Source organism: Camelus bactrianus, chromosome 19 (assembly GCF_048773025.1).
Source record: "Camelus bactrianus isolate YW-2024 breed Bactrian camel chromosome 19, ASM4877302v1, whole genome shotgun sequence".
NCBI lineage: Eukaryota > Metazoa > Chordata > Mammalia > Artiodactyla > Camelidae > Camelus > Camelus bactrianus.
Genome location: NC_133557.1, coordinates 34,298,035 through 34,304,034, shown reverse-complemented (window position 1 = coordinate 34,304,034; position 6,000 = coordinate 34,298,035).

Below are 6,000 nucleotides of genomic sequence, written 5' to 3'. Positions count from 1 at the left end.
CCCTGAAAAACGTTCAAGTAACTCACAGGTAGAATAAAGAAAACAGAAATAAAAAGCAGAGAGAACAGAAAACAAAGAGCAAAATGGACTTAAGCTCTGACGTGTTAATAATTCCATGAACGGCACATACAAACTGCGTGTAGACTGTCTAAACACACTGATTAACAGACAGACATTGACAGTGAATTTAAAAAGTGGCCCAACTATGCACCATCAACAAGAAACTCCCTTCAAATATAATGGTGTAGGTAGGCTGAAGGTAAAAATATGAAAAAGTTACATTATGCAAACATTCATTGAAAGCAGGGTTAATATCCTGCTTTCTATATATTAATATACTAATACTAGGAATGGGTTGCATTTCTATCCACTAACAAGGACATATCAGAAAAAGAAATTAAGAAAACAATCTCACCATCACATCAAAAAGAATTAAATACTTAGGAATAAATCTACCTAAGTCGGCAAAAGACCTGTACTCTGAAAACTGTAAGACACTGATGAAAGAAATTGAAGACGACATAAATAGATGGAAACATACACCGTGCTCTAGGACTGGAAGAATCAATATTGCTAAAATGGCCACACTACCCAAGGCAATCGACAGACTCAGTGCAGTCCCTGTCAAACTACCAGTGGCATTGTTTACAGAACCTAAACAAAAAATTGTTAAATTTGCGTGGAAATACAGAAGAATCCAAGTAGCCAAGACAGTCTTGAGAAAGCATGGAGCTGGAGGAATCACCCTCCCTGACTTCAGACTGTGCTGCAAAGATGCAGTGATCAAAACAACATGGTGCTGGCACAAGCACAGGCCCACAGGTCCACGGAACAGCATAGAAAGACCAGAAGTAAGCCTGTGCACTTTGGTTAACTGATCTCTGACAAAGGAGGTAAGAACAACAATGGGGAAAAGACAGTCTCTTCGGTAAGTGGCGCTGGGAAAACTGGGCAGCTGCCTGTAAAAGACTGAAATGAGAACATTCTCTAGCACCATATGCAAAAATAAACTCAAAATGGATTAAAGACTTAGATGTAAAACCAGATACTATAAAACTCCTAGAGGAAAACATATGTAGAACACACTTTGATGTAAATCACAGCAATACTTTTTCCCATCTGTCTCCTGGAGTAATGGGAATAAAAGCAAAAATAAACAAATGGGACCTAACTAAACCTAAAAACTTCTGAACAGCAAAGGAAACCATAAACAGAATAAAAAGACCACCTATGGAATGGGAGAAAATGCTTGCAAACGATGCAACCAAGGGACTAATTTCCAAAATAAACAAACAGGTCACACAGCTTAATGTCAAAAAAAACCAAACAACCCAAACAAAAAATGGATAGAAGACCTAAATAGATATTTCTCCAAGGAAGACATACAAATGGCCAACAGGCACATGAAAAGGTGCTCAACATCACTAATTATCAGAGAAATACAAATCAAAACCACAATGAGGTATCACCTCACACCAGTCAGAATGGCCATCATTCAAAAGTCCACAAATGACAAATGCTGGAGAGGCTGTGGAGAAAGGGAACCCTCCTTCACTGCTGGTGGGAATGTAGCTTGGTGCAGCCACTATGGAGGACAGCATGGAGATCCCTTAAAAAACTAAAAATAGACTTACCATGTGATCCAGCAATCCCACTTGTGGGCAAATATCTGGAGAAAACTATGATTCAAAAGATACATGCACCCTAATGTTCATAACAGCACTATTTGCAATAGCCAAGATATGGGACCAACTTAAATGTCCATCAACAGATGACTGGATGGAGAAGATGTGGCATATATACATACATACATATGTATATATGATATATATATATATATGATATATATCATATATATATATAATGGAATATTACTCAGCCATAAAAAGGAGTGAAATATTGCCATTTGCAGCAACATGGATGGACCTAGAGATGATCATACTAAGTGGAGTAAGTCAGACAGAGAAAAACAAATGTCAAGTGGCATCACTCATATGTGGAATCTAAAGTGATACAAGTGAACTTATATACAAGCCAGAAATTGGCTCACAGACATGAAAACAAATTATGGTCACCAAAGGGAAAATGATTTGGGGGAGGGATAAATCAGGAGTCTGACGTTAGCACATACACACTACTATGTATAAAATAGATGAAAAACAAGGATTTACTGCACAGCAGTAATAACCTATAATGGAAAAGAATTTGCAAAAGAATATATGTATGTATATGGATAACTGAATCACTTTGCTGTACACCTGAAACTAACACAACATTGTAAATCAATTATTACTTTTTTTTAAAAAAAAAGAGAAAGCAGGAGAGGCTGTATTAAAATTGGATAAAGTTCATCTCGGAGCAAAGAACATCTCCAGTGATAAAGACGAACATTTTGATACATCCACTCTGGGAAACAGTTTGCTAGTTTCTTTTTTAAAAAATCCTTAATTAAACTTTACCGTGTAACTCAGAAATGGCATTCCCGGACCTTTAACCTACAGAAAGGAAACTTAAGTCCACACACAAACCTCTACATGCTTGTTCATAGAGGCTTCATTTGCAACAGCCTCAAACTTGAAAATGACAAGCACCCCTAGCAATGGGTGAACAGTGAAGCCCTGGTGTGTGGTGCACTGTGGATTACTACTCAGCGGTCAAGAGGGACAAACTACTGATGCACGAAACAGCTTGCGTGGATCCCAAGGGCACCCGACCAGTCTCAGGAGGCCACACGCTGTGTGATTCCATCTATGCAACGTGTTTGAATTGACAATTGGAAAGACAGCGAATAGACTGGAGGCTGCCGGGAGTCTGAGATGATGCAGGGAAGGGGCTGTGGCCTCAGGGAGCAGAGCATCTTCCAGGTGATGGAATAGTTCTGTGCCTTGATGGTGGTGGCAACTGCACAATTCTACACGTACAACAAAATGACACGCACACACCATGTACCAGTGTCAATTTCCTGGTTGTGGTATTTTTCTATAATTACAACGATGCAACCATGGAGGGGTCAGCTGAGAGGTACTGGAGGGTACAAGACACTTCCCGTGAATCTAGTTATTTCAAGATAAAAATTTTAAAAGTCCACTGCACTGAGAAATCCAAGATCAGTGACTGCCTTCCCTTTGCTCTCCGCCCCCACCCTTACCTCCAGACGGAGTGGCCAGGATGCCGGAAGAGAGTCGCGTGGCTGGTGAGCATTAAACCGTACTGCCACGTGCAGCCGGTGTTCCTGCTGGCCACTGACGCTGGTTTGAATGTTTGCTTGGTGCTGGGCGCATGTCGGGCAACTTACGTGCATTACCCTCATTCACCGTTATCGCTGTGCTGGGAACAGGTGTCATCCAGCTGAAGATGAGGGAATTGTCGGGGGCGGCAGTAGCTCGGCCTGCACCGGGCCCTGGGCTCAATCCCCAGTACCTCTATTAAAATAAGTAGAGGACCACGAGCTCGCCTCTCCTCACGGCGACAACAGAACCACAACCGACTACTAAACAACCATCAAAAAAGACCGGAACCTGCAAGGAAGATCTGCAACTGGAAACATAAAGAGGGAACCGCAGCAGGACGGTAGAAAGGGCGTGCTCACGATATAATTGGGCCCCATACCCTTCGGGTGGGTGACCCACAAACTGAAGATCTGTTAAATCACAGAGGCCCCCCCACAGGAGTGAGAGCTCTGAGCCCCCCGCCAGGCTCCCGAGCTCGGGTCCTGACACTGGGAAGAGAAGGAGACCCCAGGACATCTGGTTTTGAAGGCCGGGGGGCTTGGCTCTGGGAGCCTTACGGGACTGGGGGAAACGGAGACTCCATTCGCTTGGGAAGCGCACACGGAAACTCACGTGCACCGGGTCCAAGGGCAGAGGCAGTGACTTCACAGGAACCTGGGCCAGGCCTGCCTGCTGGATCTGGAGGGTCTCTCCTGGGGACGTGGGGGACGGCTGTGGCTCACTCAGGGGACATAAAAGCTGGTGGCGGACATTCCAGGGGTGTTCCTCTACATGAGCTTTCCTGGAGGCTGACATCTCGATTGGATCACCAGCACCAAGAACTAGCCCCACCTGACAGCCTGTAGGGAAGCCTCAGGCCAGACGACATACAGGCTGGGAACACAGCCCCACCCATCGGCAGACCTCCTGAGCCACAAAGGCCTCTAGACACAGCCCACCCACCAGAGGTCCAGGACCGAGCTTCACCCAGCAGTGGGCAGGCACCGGCTCCTCCTGCCAGGAACCCTGCATAAGCCTCTAGTCCAGCCTCATCCACCAGGGGCAGATAACAGAAATAAGAAAACAACAATCCCAAAGCCTGTGGAAGGAATCCACACACACATAGAGAGACAGACAATATGAGATGGCAAAGGAGTATCTCCCAGGCCAAGGCACAGGATAAAATCCCAGAAGAAGAAATAAGTGATGAGGAGATAGGCAATTTATCTGAGAAAGAGTTTAAAGTAATGATGGCCAAGATGATCAGAGAACTCAAGAGGAGTATAGATACACAAAGTGAAGCTTTTAGCAAAGAGTTGGAAAATATAAAGAACATCCAAACAGAGGTGAAGAACAAAATCACTGAAATGAACAACCCACTAGAAGGAACCAAGATGAGACTAAATGAGGCAGAATAACGGATCAGTGAGCCAGCAGACAGATTAGTGGAAATCACTACTGCAGAACAGAAAAAAGGGAAAAGAATAAAAAGGAATGAAGATAGTTTAAGAGAACCCTGGGACAACATGAAGCACTCTAATATTCACATTATGGGGGTCCCTGGAAGAGAAGAGAAGAGAGAAAGGACCTGAGAAAATTTGGGGGGAGATAATCACTCAAAACTTCCCCAACTTGGGAAAGGACACAGTCACCCAGGTCCAGGAAGTGCAGAGAGTTCCACACAGGATCAACCCAGAGAGGGACACACCAAGGCACATGGTCATCAAACTGACAGTTAAGGATAAGGAGAAAATGTTAAAATTAGCGAGAGAAAAGCAACAAATAACATACAAGGCAACTCCCATAAGGTTATCAGTTGATTTCTCAGCGGAAACTCTGCAGGCCAGAAGGGAGCGCACGATATATTTAAAGTGATGCGAGGGGGAAACTTACAACCAAGAACACTGTGCAGCAAGGCTCTCTTTCAGACTTGAGGGAGAAATCAAAAGCTTCACAGATAAACAAAAGCTAAAAGATTCCAGCACCACCAAACCAGCTTTACAACAAATGTTCAAGGACCTTCTCTAGTCATCAAACCATAAGAAAAGAGAAAAGAAGAAAGAGAAAAAAGAGAGAGAGAGATCTACAAATATTGCTTTGTCAGTTTGGGGTCTTACGTGGTTCCTTATAAATTTTGGAATTGTTTGTTCTAGTTCCGTGAGGAATGTTGCAAGTACTTTGATGGGGGTTGTGTTGGATCTGTGGGTTGCTTTGGGTGGTGTGGCCGTTTTGATAGTGTTGATTCTTCCAATCCAAGGGCACAAGAAATCTTTCCATTTCTTTGTGTCATTTCAGCTTTCAGAGTACAGGTAACCTCCTTGGTTAGGTTTATTTCTAGGTATTTGGTTGGTTTTGATGTAATGGAAATGTCTCTGCCAGTTTTAAAATTCTGGTTTTTGAAGTGAAAAAAAAGTGAATGAAGGGCCACAAATGGCAAAGTAGCCTTCGTTCTTCTGGGTGAGCTGGATTCCATTCCGTATATATATACACACACACTGCATCTCCGTTGTCTATTCATCTGTTGATGTGCACTTGGGGTGCTTCCATATCTTGGCAATTATAAAGAATGTTGCTGTTAATAGTGGGGTGTATGTATCTTTTTTAATTAATTCTTATTTTGCGGTTGGCTTTATTCCTTTGATAACTATGTAAGTTTAAAAAGCTAAAGCTCTAAACGTTCTTGGAAACAATGAGCAGTACATATGTGTAAATTAAAAGATGTATGTGCGGTGAAACAAGAGATCTATCAAGCCATGAACGACCTGGAAGAGACTTAAAAGACACATTACTA